This window comes from Ursus americanus, chromosome 8, assembly GCF_024610735.1.
Source record: "Ursus americanus isolate L20-20 chromosome 8, mUrsAme1.1.p, whole genome shotgun sequence".
Taxonomy (NCBI): Eukaryota; Metazoa; Chordata; class Mammalia; order Carnivora; family Ursidae; genus Ursus; species Ursus americanus.
The window spans coordinates 58,682,041-58,700,164 of NC_142134.1; the positions used below are offsets into that span (position 1 = coordinate 58,682,041).

An 18,124-nucleotide genomic window follows, 5' to 3' on the forward strand; every position below is an offset into this window, starting at 1 on the left:
TTCAGAAAAAGGCCGAATGATGTAACATGCTTACTAAAGTTGATAAGCTTGACTTATGTGTGATTAAGTTAAGAGAAATAGGGATGTCCCAAACAGAATTGTGATCGTGGTTACTGGCACATGGAACTGACCGGACTCCAATTGTTAAGAGGGTGAGCAAGTTACTGAGAGAGTGGTAGTGCCAAAAGAACCATAACTTACACTAAAAGAAACTGTGACTGTCCAAGGCTTAAAATGAGCTTTCTCAGGAAAGGAATCAGGCTGAGAATGCTATTCAGCCCTCAGGAGGATATATTTTTCTACTTTGAACATCAGATGTGAACAAAAATGATAGCAAAGAGTAAAATCTCTGAAAGAGATACAAAGAGCCACAGAGAATACTAGGTTGAGGGATTCATCCCACAGAGCAGAATCAGAGAATATTCAAAGAACATTCCTTACCACCAGGGTAAGAATACCTCAAAAAGTTAGCCCAGTGATGATTTCAGGATTGCTATAGATTACTACATGCTGTGTTTCTAAATGTGCGTATTGATTGCAGTTTTCCAGTATTTGTTGTACCATTTTATATAGGGTTGCGGGGGCAGAGAACATATATTTATCTGGATCAAGAAGAGTAATATCTGGTCCTGATGTAGAGAATTTCACATACCACATCCGTGCAAACACCACCATAGATGACTCAAAGATCCATCACTTTTAGATTATTATTATGATTATTATGATTATGATGTTAGTGCTTATGAGTTGTTTACTTTGAGAAGTAAGTATATATTACATGCAGAAAGAAGAGTGAATCAGATATTTGGTGACTGGAAGTGCAAATTGCGGTGGTCATAAGGTGTTGTTCAGCAAATATTTCTGGTCCTTCTCTTTTTAGGCACTTCCAAGGATGTACTTTTTGACCGACTTCTAAGTGGATAGAGCCAAGTGAACAGATATGGCTTTTGAGTTGTGAGTGGAAGGGCTGATGCTTAATCTCATTTGACTCTGAAATACTGGCCAGTAAAATTGGAGATGGTGGCCGTAAGTCACAGACAACTGAGGAGAAGAGTGTCTGACTAAACTTCAATGGGGATGAATGGCAGTAAGAAATACAAATTTGCTGTTTTCAAGTCACAGAGATTTTTGGAGGGTGTTTGTTACTCTGGAGTAATTTGACCTATGCTGACTGAGAGAGCATGCCTTTTCCAAATTAATAGTATAAGCTGTTTCTTTCATAAATATATATTTTTTTCTTTTCAAAAACTAAAAATAGATTATATGCATAACAACAAACTATTTTAAGGACCTCACATTAAAAAAGTATGTTTTTTATCAAGCCAATACAAGACACTCTGTCAATATCACATATAAATTTATTTAAATATGAGCAATCCATTATGAATACCTTTTATTACAGTACCATGTCAGTAAAGGCTGTAAGTAATGCCACACAAAGAACAAATTTGTCACATTGAACTTTGAAAGGAAGTCAGGGTACTGTAAGACTGAGGCTTATTACTGCTTCCATTCTGCTTCAGTGTTTGAAACTGACCCAAGTTAGTCTGAGAATTAAGCTACTATATTTTTAAAAATATATATCTGAACCATCACTGCTGTTTTTTCCAGTGCCAGGCTGACAAAGAATGTTATCTCTGGAAGACTGTTATTTAACTGATTTCTCTTTGAAAGTGAGAAATATGTTAACTGACCAATATTTCTCCTGTGTCTCAATAAAGCTAAAAGCTCTACTGTTAATACTGTTGATTGTCAAAAGAAAGTCTTCATACCAACATAAATTCTTTAGCATTGAAACTTCCAAAAATTTACCCAATTGTGATCTTCAGTTTTAGTTCCCATGCTCCTTTGGGAGACAAGACACAGGTAATAAAACTTAGGTTTCTTCTAAACTTGAACTCCCTAAGGTGATATGTTATTAGCCTAAGAGTGAAATAGAAAGAAACCCATCACTCACCAATTTCCTCAGCCCTCCTCCCGTGGGTAAGAAAAGGGAAAATTTGCTTGTCTCATGCACCTTTGCTAGTGGTGAGGAGAAAGCATAAATAAATGGGAAAAAGGAAAAAAAAAAAACTTCTTTCTCTGAGATGTCATAATTATAAGACAAGTTTGAAATCAAATTCACACTGGACGGATGATGTAGAAGGGAAAAAAATCAAGGCAAAATTCTGACAGATATTCTAAGAACTCTAAAGCATATGGTGAAATGTATTTTTATTTTTTAGAATATATATTAACAAAAGAATGATTTTTTCCCCCATGTGATGCCATTGTTCTTACATGTTTTGATTTCCTTTATAAAGTTTTGATTTGGTGCTGGTTATAGAATTAAAACTCGAGAATTGTCCATTGGCTTGTTCCTTCCTTCCTTTCCTTCCTTTTCTTCCTTTTCTTTCTTTCTTACCCAGAAACATTTTTCTCCCCTTGCTATAAATTTTGAGAGTTGGAGAATCAGAATTCCACATGTACTAAAATGTCATGTAAACTCTAAAGCTTTGTTTATTTAGATATTTTTTTTAATGTATGCTGTGGCTGTTCAATACATCCCACATCTTTAAACTTTCATCTTGCAAAATGAAAGATTACTATTTTATACTGTATCACCCAGTATTTGTCTGTTTTCAATTACCTTTATTCTCTTCTGACAGGCAAAATAAATAAATAAATAAATAAATAAATAAATAAATAAATAAATAAAGCAAAACTGTATAAGCCTTTCACAAAAGATCTTTAGGTTTTATACTATTTGGGGCATGGAGAGAAGTTGAAAGGAAACTAGAGCACATCTAAAACTGTACCTTAGGTCAATGTGAAACAAGTATAAAATGATTAATATCTGAATATAGCTGTTTTTAAGCTAGACACTCTTTTGTTTCGTTGGCCTTTAGTCTAAACAAAAATAAAACATTCCAACAGAATGTAATCTATACATTCTGGATATCAATGTTTTGTTGGCAGAATTATTTCTTTTCATGTTTTGGCTATTTTATAAAATCTCCAAGTAAGTGTTAAATCTTGGTTTTATGTCTTTATATACAAAGACCCTCTTTACCTCGTAAGCCTTTTTAAAATCCATTTGATGAAAATACTGTGGAAGACACTCAAGTATTAGAGTGCTACGGTTGATTCATCCCCATCAAAATATTGAGGAAGACACTTCTGTTTTCAATAAAACGGGCCTGATTGAAACTGAGTATTAAGCTACATTTATCTCAGTCTTGGAACACTGAGAGAATCCACATGACAGAAAACCACCAACGTCTCAAATGCATGTGTAAAAATTACGGTGAGAAACAGAGGAGCACAGTCCAATATGACAAAGACTTAAAGAAGATCAATGATGAAAGAGAGGAGAAAACGCATTCAACAAATGGAAGAACTTAAAGAGAATAATGTTAACTCTCTGAACAGGTTTTCAAAGAAAGAGTCAGAAACACAAAGGAAGGAATTACCTCCCTAAAACAATAAATGCAGATTATCACACAAGAACAGAAAAGTATAACAAAAGGAAAGGGATATTAAGATAAATTATAAAGAGTTTTTGAAAATAAGGTATAATTTTAAAAATAATTTAAAAATATGAGGCAAATTAGCTGAATGGGCATCATTCATGACAGAATTGATGATTAAATAAATGATCAGGCTGAGGAATTCTCCCAGAATGCACTGCAACTGCATGTACAAATAAAAATGAAAGGCATCCAACAAGTCTGAGTCATAATATTCATCTAATAAAATTTTCAGAAGGAGAATAAAACCTATGGGAGGAAAGATAGATAATTAAGAATTTTCTAGAACTAAAAAAGCCAAGAATTTTCCAGAACTAAAAAAGCCAAGATTTCTCATATGAAAAAACTCAGTGAGTATTGAACAAAAAAATTGAGGACAGGGAAAGAAAAGAAAAAAGAAAAAGCATATACATTGATATACTATAATGTATCTTGAAAACATTGAGACTAACAATAAAATTCCAACAGCTACGAGTTTAAGGATAGATTATCAACAATGTAATGAAAATGAGACTATTTGTATCATATTTTTAGCAGCAATATCTGATACAAGGAGAAATGAGAAAATATTTTCAAAGTGCCACATAAAAATTCTTTACACATAAAACTCCATAGCTACATAAATTATCACTCAAGAACAAAGATGTAATACACACATTTTTAGACTACTAAAAATATGTATGAGTAAATCATCCTTTAAAGACCTATTTAAGAAAAGCTATTATGGCAGAAAGAAAAATAAAACAAAATAGAATGTGAAAATAATTACAATGCATTTAAATTCTAAATGTAAATAATTAATTACACAAATGAATTGTACATGTATGGATTTACAACTGTTATCAATATATAGATGGATGACAGAAAGATATAAAATTATTCAAAATAATTGACTTTCTAACAGAAAGGTTACCAAATCTGATTCATTCCAGAATATTTTAAGAAATAAAAGTTCATATGTATTAAAAATATGAGCAAACTCCTGGAAGAATAGATATGGGATCTAAAACTTTCAAATCAAATAAAAATCCTAGGGAAAAAGAAAAAAAAGAGAAAGCATTGTGCATACACTTTCTATGGAAAGCTACCAAAATAAAATTATTCTTTCAAGAAGTGATGAGGACTAGAACCCTTTGGTAACTGAAAACACTCCTAATCACAAGCAAAGACTAATTCTATTTAAAAAAAAAAAAAAGAAAAAGAAACTTTTAGTCTCTAAAGAACAAGAACATAGCTATGAAGAGCCTGCTTCTCTACATTATTTTACCAATACACAACTGAAGGGAAATTCTATACTCTATTAAATGCTTAACAGGATACTCATTTTTTTCACTTGACAAATTAAAAGCAAAAAATATCTAAAAACAACCTTAAAAATGGTCATCACTTTCCACAGTAGAAGCACTCTAGGTTTTTAAAACAAATATTTAGAAATGAACAACTGGAAGCTCAAAATTTTAAAACTATCTTTTATTTGTAAACTAGAATTGATGCTGTGAAAAAAACTACATGCATACTGCCAGTGTGCTTGCTTACAAGAATACTTTCCATGATTTGTGTGTACCTAAAACCCCAAGGTATAGATTTTCAGTAAGAAAAAGTGGAATCCCTCAATCTGAGTAAACACAACCCATCGAACTACAATTTCTCAAGATGTAGAGAACTTCACAAGAATGAAACGACAGATTTTAAAACCCATGTGGCTTCATTCCATATGAAATACTGCTTTGAACTTGGCATTACTTATTCTCCTAATGGTTAAACTAACTGGGTCACTGCAGAGCCATTTTAATCTTATTGTTCCTCTTAAGAGTGACATCATCATTGGTTATTTAGTAATTGTCACTTTCTGCCATGTTATGTGATGTGAAAAGTATATTCTTGGGCACCTGGGTGGCTCAGTCGGTTGACCATCTGACTCTTGGTTTTGGCTCAGGTCATGATCTCATGGGCTGTGAGATGTTCCCCTCTGTGAAGCCCCACATTGGGCTCTGAGCTCAGGGGGGAATCTGTTTGAAGATTCTCTCACCCCCTCTCCTCCACTCTCTCTCTCTCTCTAAAATAAATAAAGAAATCGTTTTTAAAAAGTGTATTCTAAATTGCAAAACTTTATATATCAAATCTAATGAGATATAATTATTTTGCGGATGTAATTTCTTTCATGCATGCAAACACAATTAGCAACTTTATTAAGATATAATTCCCATAACATACAACTAATTCATCCATTAAAGTGTACCACTTAGTGGTTTTCATACATCTCCAGAGTTGTGCATCCATTACCACAATGAATTTAGAAGATTTTCTTTACCCTCCCCCCAAAATTCAGCTCTGCTTAGCAATCACTCCCCACCCTCAACCCCCACCTCTTCCTTGCCTATTGGCAACCATTAGCCTATTTTCCGTCTCTATAGATTTTTCTATCATGGACATTTCAGTATGTGGTTCTTTGTGTTAGGCTTTTTCGCTAAGAATAATATTTTTAAGGTTCATCCATGTTGTAGCATGTATCAGTACTTCATTTATTTTTGTTGCCAAATAATATTCCATTATATGGATATACCACATTATATTTATCCTTGCATTGGTTGATAGATACCTGGCTTGTTTCCATTTTTTGTCTATTATGACTAATACTGCTATGAATATTCATGTACACATTTTTGCTGAAACATGTCTTGATTTCTCTTGAGTATATATATGACTTGCAGTGAAATTCAGGTTGTACAGTTTAACCATTTGAAGAACTGCCAGAATGTTTTCCAACATGGCTAACATATTTTACATTACTACTGATAGAATATGAGCAATCCAATTTCTCTGCATTTCTCTTGCCAGCACATGTAATTGTCAGTCTTTTTGATTACAGCCATCATTTTGGCTGTGAAGTATTGTCATTGTGCTTTTGATTTGCATTTCCTTGATGGCTAATGATATTGAATATCTTTTCATATACTTTTTAGCCACTTGCGTATCTTCTTTCTTTCTATTCAGATATTTTGTTCACTTTTAATTAAGTTATTTCCATTTTAGTTATTGTTTTAATGTGTCTTTATATATCCTAGATATAGGCATATATATTATAATGCTATCCCCAAATTCTCAAATCTCAAGAATCAATTTAAAAGTGAACCTTAGGTTGACTATTTTTACAACATGGCACAAACTTCTCCCATAATCTGCATTCTGACACACACATATTTTAATCAATATATATTGACTGATTACTCTTTCTCAGAATATATAGTGAAATTGTTTAAGTTACTGTTATAATTTGTTTCATTATAAACATCTGCTTCTCTTTCCATTATCCATATATTGCTGTCTTAGTGTTAATCAGTAATACTTTTTTAGGTAGAAGTCCCAAAAGAATTACTATTTCATAATGAGCTTATAAAATGTGGTCACTTTTTCAAACAATAATAATTTTTAATAATCTATCTTAATTATAGTTCTACATCATTTATATTAACCAAAGCTATGTATTAACAGTGTTCACTGCATTATGTAAGACACTATAAATTTAGAAAAATCTCTATTTTCTCTTATTTTAATTCAGAGTAGTATTCTTTAAATATTTTGATTATCTTTTCACTATTAGTATTGTCTCTCCTTGGGACTCTATACTCCTTACCTACTTACTTAATTCCATTTTTTTCACCTCTCCTTCATCTCTCTATGTTAATTTTGTAATTTCGAACTTGGTTGTTTCTAACTAAGAGGGATATTTTTTTTCCAGCTTGTTAAACATTCTGATTACCTGTTAACTAGCTCAGGCCTCCGTCTTCACAAATATCACGTTTATCATTCTCCTAGTATCTTAATTGATCCAAATTAAGCTGAGATGTACACTCTGCATTTCCAATGACTGCACCTATGTCATTCCAGACAGACATGTCTTCCCTTTTAAAGTATAATTCCTCCTTTGCACAATGGACTCCTCTGGGAAATATCATTTTAAATGTGGAGGTTTCACAAATTTAACTCCATAGGAGCCAATCTTTTTTGAAGCACCAATACCACTATTACCTGAAATATACTTTTAAAAGTTTTTAGTTCCTCAGTAAATTAAAATACAAATACATGTATTTTTCTTTTCATAATATAAACAAACTACAAGTATTTATTAAGCACTTATGTGCTCTTAACTGTACCTGGAATCCAAAAGAGACACAGAAGTTTTGATAGACCTCATCTCAAAAGCCAGTGCTGAAGAAAGAGAGAAAGAGAGAGAGTGGGAAGGGGGGGAAGGAAGAAGGAAGGAAGGAAAGAAGGAAGGAAGGAAGGAAGGATGGAAGGAAGGAAGGAAGGATCAGAGCCTTAAGAAAGGTTCATCTAGTTCTTAAGAATAGTTTAGATGTTAATATTCTAAGCTATCATAATACTCTGTCCTTTCAGTTTATGTTTCTAAATATGACTTATAATGTTTTCATTATATTTTGAATTTTTATATATAAAATATATTATATATGATATAAATACACACAATTTATATATTCAATAGAATATGTGGTCTGCAGATGGCTTCTTTGGCTTGCTGTTTTATACTGAGGGTTTAGATTATGTTAAATAGATACTAAAAAATATATGATAAATCAAAAAATAAGAGAAATAAATCAATGGGGGCTTGAGTAGTCAGAGAATTTTTTGCAGAGATGGTGAGGCTTAGGAAGAACCTAGAAAGATGCTGAAATTTAGAGTTGGGGAAAAGTGGAAGTGAAAGGAATTCCAGAATGAGTGACAAATTAAGCAAAAGAGAGCATGAAAGCCTGTGGAGAATTCATGGGATCATGGGACAAACTGTTGAGACTAGAGTAATGGTTGTATGTGGGAAATTAAGTTAGATATATTATATGAAATTGAATTATAAAAAAGTCTTAAAACCAGGTAATTTAGACCCCTGTGGTAGGATAAGGGAGTCACTGAAGATTTTTACCCTGAGGAGCAGCACAATAAAAGCAATAGTTTAAAGAAATACTACTTACCACATTTCTGATAGTTTTCTGTCCTGAAGGTATGTGCAGAGTGAATTAGAAGATTTTTTAGTCTGAGAAATAACTCAAAGCTAAATATCGTCCTTAGATCTGAAAGTTTAACTTAGCCTAGATTTTCTGGGAAAAAAAAATCTATATCTATATATACATATATATACCCCAAACTATTCACTTTTTCACACTTGTCCTTACTTATATCTTGCAATTTTATTTTCTCTGAAGGATAAAATTATATATAGATATATATTAAAATTAACAATATATAAATAAGCAGAAGCTAAAAATAAATTTTGGTTACTCTCTGAAAATGCTGCCACATCCAAACATAAATTCATGAAACCCTGGACAACACTAATAACAAAGGGACTCTACAAGAATATATGAGAAACACTTCAAAAAGATATCAGGATTATCTAGTGAGTAAAAGAATATACATTAGGTACAATCATTCAATGAGTTAAAGATAGCTTTACAGTTTGTATTACCTCCTGGGAATTTGGAAAAAGAAAACAAAACTGGGAAGAAGAACTGATGGAAGTGGTTGGGTTTTAGGGTTGCATAGACTGTGAAACATACAGGAGGACATATCCAGGAAGCAATTTCAAGTTATCAGGGAAGTCCAGTGAGACCCTTGGAAGTCATCAGCAGAGTGAAAAAGGGAGTGTGTGAAAACATTAAAATAGATCAGATCTTCAAAAGAGAAGAGGCATATAGCAGAAAGCAAGAGATATTACTATATCACTTTATATAACACTAACAATGACTGTGCAGAAGTGGTACATATTTCATTTCACAAACAAACAAAAAACCTTTAGAGAATGTTAATGGTATGTCTGAAGTAACACAGCTAATAATAGTGGCACAATGAGGGTGCATTGAAAGAGCCTCCCCAGTTACTACTGGTGAGAATGTAAACTCCAATAAACTTTCTGTTGGAAGTTTGGCAATTTATATCATGAGTCTCATAAATGTTCTATCTTTTGACACAGTAATAACGTTCTGTTAATTTTCCCAAGAACTGAGCACTCATACACACAAACACACACACACACACACACACACACACACACACAATTTATGTGTACCATTATTCATTGTAGCATTATTTTTAAGAATAAAAGAGAGAAGCAGTATTAATGTTCAACAATATAAGATAATATTTATGCAGTTTATCTCACATCTGTGTAATAGAATACTATGCAGCCTTTATAATCATGTTTAATCAGAATGAGAATATGAAAACGCTTAAATATTATAAAATGAGAAAGGCAATGTAAAGAGAAAATAGTGTCCAGCCAAAGTGCCATTTCAAGAGAAGTGAAAGGTTTATACCCTGCTTATTTTTAATTAAAAAAAAAAAACCCTCCTTGCTTTATTACATCCCATGGCAAACATTTCTTTTTAATTAATATAGCTCAGATTACTTTATTCAGTACATAAATGTCAATAAGAAAATGGCACTACATTCTAGCTACTAATGTTAAAAATGGAAATATTTATTAAGTAGCTACTCAGGAGCTCTTTTCTGACTATGTAATATGCTCAGTGTGTGAGAGTTCACTAATTTCATTTATCAATCTGTGAAATAAGGCATCTAGAAAGATATGGACACAGGAAGAAAGTGTCAGAGAGGTAAAATCCCTTGCCCCAAATCACACAGGGATTGAGTAGCAGATCTAGTAACTCCCAAATTATCATCCATCTTTGAGTTCTAGGTATTATGGAACATACTATTTTAAAATAATATCTTTATTTTGTTTAACTAGTTATTCAATATCAATGGAAACATTATATGAAATATACCTAATTTTATCAAAAATTTCCCAAATAACAATTTTAATCTACTATTACATAAAACTCTGTCTTTAGTATCAGAATAAAATGAAGTATAAGTTTCATTTGAATTCAAGCTTAGAGTTTTCTGAATTACTTTAGGCTTCATACTGGCATATTTTATATACCACATTCAGGGCCTTGGATTCTTCAGTTTCTTTAAAATCCATAGCATATCTTCAAGGCATATGAACAATTCTAAGATTTTGTCTATATTTCTTCTTTGGTGAAACAGAGTTTCATTTTATTCCATTAATTGAACTCCACATTATTGAAAGTTGATCATCTGTGTTAAGGGTCATCCAGAAGTTTTTGACAGATACTCAGTGTTTGAATTATACTCTCAACAGACAGACCAATATAGCCTTCTAGCTATGACTTTTCTGGGATCTATTATGAAAGACTTGGTCATGTCTGCTACCTCTAGTTGCATTGCCTGGTTTGTAACAATCTTCTTCAGGCCCATACTTCTTCATACTGCACTATTGTTTGATATACATATTTTAACATTTACAGTAAAATTGGGTTTTACTAATTTAAATTAGAATTGCTACCAATGCAAAAAATTCAAGGCAGCTCATGGGCTTCATATGGCTAATACTGCCCATGCCCAGGCAATAACTATGAACAGTATACCTATAAATTACTTCTCTGAGTAACAACTGAAAAATGTATTTTAACCTGACTGTAATACAAACTCTGATTTTAGAAACCAGATAATATGTTAGAAGAAGCAGGTGCTCTGAGATCTATCATCTGTCGTAGTCCATTTAATGCTACATTTATTAAGTGAAGTTGGCTCTCTGTGTTATGCTGTATCTAGGGTTGTTGTGATGACTTCAGTGGCCCCTTCATTCCCACCACTCAGCCCACCAGTTACTCTATGCTAAGCCTACCTCCTCTGTGATTGAAAGGTTTGCTCTTGGCTTGTACGGGTGAGGTGAGGCAAGCTGCATAAACAGGGAACATCTCTGGTAATGCCAGTTTCACAAATGTACTTCAATGCTAGGCCATTCTGACAAACTAGCTGTGTCCTCTTGAGTTCTAACTTTGCTCCTAGTGCCAGAGGACATCAGACTACTCCCAAGTTGTCCCTATCCTGGCATGTATAACAATCTCCTCTCCTGTCAGGAGTCCCCTATATTGCTCCTTACCTTCTGCCTGGGCAGTAGTCTGGCACTGCCACAAAGCCTGTGTGTGGGCACAAATATCTCCTTGCTGCATTAAAGGGGAAAAATATGTCCAAAGTATAAGGACATATTACCCACCCCCATTTCTTTAAGCAGTATCTCTATTCACCCAATTAATAAACATCAAATCTAGTGGTTGTCCATCATCTCTCTCTTTTCTCCAACCCCTATATCCAATTAATCAGCAAGTTCTTCCCAAAACTCATTCTAAACCAGCCTATTTTTTACCTTTTCCATTGCTATAGATGAAATAACCTTTATTTCTTAACTATTAGAATCGCCTTCTAACATTTTTTTTTTTTTTTTTTAATTCTCGCCTCTGATCATCTCTTTTCAGCTAACATGGATTTTAAAGACATAAATCAGATCCCGGGACTCCCTTTCTTAAAATCCTCCAATGATCCCCAGCACACATCCAGATATATTACCCTGGTTTATGTCCAAATATATCACCCTATGTTATAAAGCCTTCCTTGGTCCTGCCCCTGCCTGTGTCTCTAACTTCAATTCTCTCTGCCTCACTTTGCTCCACCTACACCGAGTTTCTCTCTGCTCGTTATTGAGCCAAACCAATTTCTGCTTCATGGATTGCACTGATAGTGAACCTGGAAGAAGATCTTCCTCTCGACCTTCACAAGGCTGACTACTCTGTTTACTTTCTGTTAGGGAAACCTCTCTTAAATGTCACCTTTTTAGAGTCTCTATTCCTTATCCACCCAATCTAACAGTTTCCTACTCATTCACCAAAATATCACTGTAGTATTGTTATTTTTTGGTACATTTCTATGTACTTACACATTTATTGTTTGCCTCTCCTAATTAGAATGTGAGCTCTTTTATAAGGACCTGTCTGCCTTCTTTACTATTGTACTTTCATTTTTTTTTTTTAAAGATTTTATTTATTTATCTGACAGAGAGAGAGACAGCCAGCGAGAGAGGGAACACAAGCAGGGGGAGTGGGAGAGGAAGAAGCAGGCTCATAGTGGAGGAGCCTGATGTGGGGCTCGATCCCATCGCGCCGGGATCACGCCCTGAGCCGAAGGCAGACGCCCAACCGCTGTGCCACCCAGGCGCCCCTGTACTTTCAATTTCAAAACCTATGCCTCTGAGTATAGTTAGCATATACTCCTGTGATAATCAGAGTCCTTTGAAAAACAGGACCATGAGGGGAAAGAGAGAACGAAGGAAGCAAGGAAGGGAGGGAGAGAGGGAGAAGAAAGGGAGGGAGATAAGTTGAGGAGAAATATCTTTACTGCAGTACAGTTCTAAGGAACATTCAGGAAGGCCACTGGAGAGTCCTCGAGCCAAAGTTCCCAACAGATGGGTCATGATCCCCAGAAACTGGCCTTCCTTAGCATTTCTGCCATGCTTAATCATCAGCTGAGAGCTGCCAGAGGGAAGTGCAGCCTCAGCACCAATGGGATGATGAATTTAAGAGCACAGGTGCTGGGATGCCTGGAGAATTTTCTCCCTGAAGTTGGAAATCTGAAAAGTGCATTCTGAGAATGCTACAGAAGGTATAAGGGCTAAAGGTCTTTCTTCTTTCACATGGATGGTTCTATATATGTTTGGGGGGGGGGGGATTAGGGTTGGTGAAGGGGATACATATTCACCTACACAAACATGCACGCACACACACACACACAACTTAAAACAAACATAACTTTTTACAAAAAAAAACATTCATCAAATATAATGAAACAAATAGAAAGAAATGACCAAACACATGTTAAAATGGTTATCTTGGGTTGGTGGACTGACAGTAATTTTTATTTTCTACTTTCTTTTGCCCTCTATTTGTCAAACTCTCTTCAAAACAATATAGTCTCCTATAACAAACAGGAAAAGACTGATTAAATGAATAAGAAACAATGTGGTGAGTAAAGAAATATAAAAAGAAAGTCAAATTTTTCCCTCCATATCTATACAAAACCACAGAACCTTGAGGTTAGAAAGCTCCTAAAAGATTGTATCTTAAGTCCAGAGAAGATGAAACTTTAAGTATTGAACAATAGAAGTTTAGTTGCATTTTGTCCTTAGAATAAGAAAAAGGTAATTGTAGGGGCACCTGGGTGGCTCAGTCATTAGGCGTCTGCCTTCGGCTCAGGGCGTGATCCCGGCGTTGTGGGATCGAGCCCCACGTCAGGCTCCTCTGCTGAGAGCCTGCTTCTTCCTCTCCCACTCCCCCTGCTTGTGTTCCCTCTCTCGCTGGCTGTCTCTCTCTCTCTCTGTCAAATAAATAAATTAAATCTTAAAAAAAAAAAAAAGAAAAAGGTAATTGTAAATAAAAAATACAAGTAAGTATAAAACGCTGAGTTCTGTCCTTCAAGAAAGGGTGATTAGAATCTGGAGAAAAGAGGATAAACAATAATGTTAATAATAATAACTGAAAAGGTAATATGCTTACTTGGTTCTTACTCAGTATCTATGGGTATTGTCTTCACTATATTCTTTTTTTTCTTCCAATTTTTACTTAAATTCTAGTTAGTTAACATATAGTGTAATATCAGTTTCAGGAGTAAAATTTAGTGATTTATTACTTACATATAACACCCAGTGTTCATCACAAGGGGCCTCCTTAATCCCCATACCCATCTAGTCCATCCCCCCACCCACTTCTCCTCCAGTAACCCTCAGTTTGTTCTCTATAGTTAAGAGTCTCTTATGGTTTGCTTCCCTGTTGTGTTTTTTTTCCTTTCCCCTGTGTTCATCTGTTTTATTTCTTAGATTTCCACAAAAGAGTGAATTCATATGGTATTTGTCTTTCTCTGACTTATTTTGTTTAGCATAATACACTCTAGTTCCACTGACATTGTTGCAAATGTCAAGATTTCATTCTTTTTGATGGCTGAGTAATATTCCTTTGTATCTGTATACTGCCTCTTCTTTACTCATTCATCAGTCAATGGACATTTGGGCTCTTTCCATAATTTGGTTATTGTTGATAATACTCCTTTTTTTTATTGTTGATAATACTCCTATAAACATCAGGGTGCATGTGCCCGTTCAAATCAGTATTTTTGTATCTTTTAGGTAAATACCTGGTAGTGCAATTGCTGAGTCATAGGGTAGCTCTATTTTTAACTTTTTGAGGAACCTCCATACTGTTTTCCAGAGTGGATGCATCAGTTTGCATTCCCACCAACAGTGTCAGGGGGGTCCCCTTTCTCCGTATGCTTGCCAACACCTGTGGTTTCCTGGGTTGTTAATTTTAGCCATTCTGACAGGTGTGAGGTGATATCTCATTGTGGTTTTGATTTGTATTTCCCTGATGATGGGTGATCTTGAGCATCTTTTCATGTGTCTGGTGGCCATCTGGATATCTTTTTTTGGAAAAATGTCTATTCATTTCTTCTGCCCATTTCTTAACTGGATTATTTATTTTAAGGGTGTTGAGTTTGATAAGTTCTTTATAGATTTTTCGATACTAACCCCTTATCAGATATGTCATTTGCAAATATGTTTTCCCATTCCGTAGGCTGCCTTTTAGTTTGATTGATTGTTTCCTTTGCTATACAGAAGCTTTTTTACTTGATGAAGTCACATTACGAGGTACTAGAGGTTAGGACTTTAACAAATGAATTTTGAGGGAACACAATTCAACCCACAGTATATACTAAACAATTACTCATTGTTTATCTGAAATTCATTTAATTGTGTGTCTTGTATTTTGTCAGGCAATCCTACTGGAATCCCAAAGTTGCTCATATAAGCTACCATTTCATATATTTTCATTTACTTTGTATATTTTCAGGATGTATTTTTTTCATAGATGTTTTTAAAAGCCATAGAAGAAATTATTTTATTTGAAATATATATTCCATTCATATTAGTCATAAGAAATTCCTTTGATTTAAAAATGAATGCCTATTAATATGAAAGCAAATACTTGAGCCAGTATCTTTTTCTCCTTTAAAGGTTAATTACATGTAAACTAGATAAAATAATACCATACTTAATTCACCTTTTGCATGCTTTTCCATTGATTAAAACAAGAGACTCTCTTGGAATACTTTAATATCTAATCACCAAAGAACCCAGTCTAATGGTGTTAGCATCACCTACTTTAATTATCTGAGAGTGTAAAATCGGAAATCTTTGACATTATATTTAAATAATAATATGAACAGAACAAAATTTATGCTAAGAATTGTTTTTCTATCTTTAGTAAATTAATGGCTCCACAATTACTTTACAATTCTGGTTTGCCTCAATAATCTCAGATAAGGTTCAATTTACTTAGGCATAAAATATAATTCTGGATGCAAGAAATATTAATTTGATCTGAGCTGCAGATGCTAACATTACTTTTTAACCCAGACCTACTTTCTTACAAATAAGATTTCTCAGTTATAATTTATTTTATATTTTAAATTCTCATGTATTACAAATGATATTGATTACATTACAAATGAAATGATATTGATTCCAGCACATTGGAATTTTGTAGTCACTATCCCAAGCTATATGTTGTCTTCATTCTAGATTTATTATCAATTAAAACTGTTTACAGGCAATCCAAAGTCAGTTATAATAAATGAAAACAAAACAATTGTAAAAAGCATATATTGAAAAAAAAAAAGAACTTAGTGTAATAAACAGTTCATCAAACCTAAATTTTTAGCAGCAGTAAAAAGAGCAGGCAGCTTGGAATGGGAACCTGGAGTTCTCTTTTCAGTATTGATACTTAATAGGAACATTGGCCAAGACTTTGACTCTCTTTAGATCTGAGTCCTTCACTTTTTTAAATGGAGATAATAGCTCCCATTACAAGTTGGTTGAAGAACAAGGTGAAATAAAGTATTAAATATTTTAAGACTCTTATGGCTGTAGTTACTCACACTACCTGTGGGGAGGAAAAATTCAATTCCATACTGATAGAATTATTTGTTTACAATTTTGTCTAGAATCTTCAATTGAGTCTACAATTTTAATATAATATGAAGATAATTACATTTAATAATGTTATCTCAGGAACTGGTAATTATTGATTATAGGGTTTACCAAGATAAGATTCAATGCTGTGGGTATTTTTGAATGACACATTTAAAACATGTAAATAATCCTTGGGATTTCTGTGTTTTTTATTTTTATCTAAATGTACCTGTCATTTATTTTCCATAGGGGTGCTTCATTTAATGTCATGCTAGAAAATATGACATTAAGTAAAATTCTTCTTATAAAAGAATGACACACAGAACTAGAGAAGTATAATCATAACAGAAGAAAACTTAATAATGTGCGCCTGTGTACCTTGCATTGATGGAGCTCTTACTATGTATCAGACACTATACTGGGTGTTCTATGTAGTTTTCTCATTAAAGCACCAGAAAATCCAGAAAGTAATTGTTATTTCCCTTAATTTGTTAATAAATAAACAGGCTTTTAGCCAATCCTTTTCTCAAAGACAAAAGCTGGAAGTGGGAGTAAAGGATTTAACTATATTTTCCAAATCACTTACAACAAATAGTGTTAGAGCTAGTAAGTGTAGCTAGTATTTGACACCTTATCTGAAATATATTTTTAATGTTATAAATGTAGTCATTTCCCCCCAAATCTTTGGCAACTTGAGTAGGAAGCAGTTGTGTAAGTTGTACCTAGGATTATTTGCTGGTGATTCATTGACAAGAGGCAAATGTAAGGTAGATTCAGAGTAAACACCAATGATTAGTCTGGAGTAGTTGCACTCTAGATGTTGAAGCTACACAAAAACGAGTTCTGTAGAGCTATACCCACTTTGCAGATTCTATGTGTTATAAACTCATGTGTTACAAACCCAGAGATATTTCACTGAAGCCCTTCCAGGGTGTAGGGATATGTTTTCCTTATTTCTATAGCCTAGAAAATGCCTAATTACCATTTGTATTACTCTCTTAGGGCTGCAGTTATAGGATGCTACAGACTAGATGATTTAATAAACATAAATTTATTTTCTTACAGTTCTGGAGACTGTTAAGTCCATGATCAAGGTGCCAGTGTGGCTGATTTCTGGTGAGACCTCTCACATTGGCTTGCAGATTGCTGCTTCCTTGCTGTGTCCTCACATGGCCTTTCTTCTGTGCACAGGGAGAAAGAGAATTGTCTTTGTTCCTTCTTCCTCTTATAAAGACAGCAGCCCTATCAGATCAGGGGCCCATCCTTATGACCTCATTAGTTATGTCCTTAAAGTCCGTATTTCCAAATACAGTCACATAGGGGATTAGAACATTACCATATATTACCATATATTACCACATATTGCATGGTGCACTGGGTGTTATACACAACCAATGAATCATCGAGCCTTACATCGAAAACCGGGGATGTACTGTATGGTGACTAACATAATATAATAAAAAATCATTATTAATAAAAAAAAAAAAAGAACATTACCATATGAATTTGGGAGGGGTGAAGGACTCAGTTCAGTCTATAACATTTTATCGTAATCTCCCATTTTCTAATTAGCATTTATTCATCCCCATTGTTTTACTCTTTAGTAACAGGAGGATAACACTCCCATTGAAAATAACTGGCTCCTTAACAAAAGTTGATGATTTAAGTATGGATAAAGGCATAGGGAGGAGCAAAGGATAATTGCAAGTGCTGTAATGGGGTT

The 18,124-nt window shown here is 33.9% G+C and overlaps 1 long non-coding RNA gene across 37 annotated transcripts in view; it reads right to left on the minus strand.

Moving 5' to 3' along the window:
- The window catches only part of LOC123793462 (uncharacterized), a 191,377-nt gene that overhangs the window by 150,399 nt on the left and 22,854 nt on the right, over nt 1-18,124 (minus strand). For 33 of the 37 annotated variants that reach the window (XR_015725537.1, XR_015725568.1, XR_015725567.1 and 30 more), the window contains one exon: nt 17,465-17,582. This is a non-coding gene — a long non-coding RNA (uncharacterized LOC123793462). Of the gene's footprint in view, nt 1-13,594; nt 13,777-17,464; nt 17,583-18,124 lie in introns of all 37 variants that reach the window. The other 4 variants (XR_015725566.1, XR_015725540.1, XR_015725539.1 and 1 more) reach the window with 4 other exon arrangements.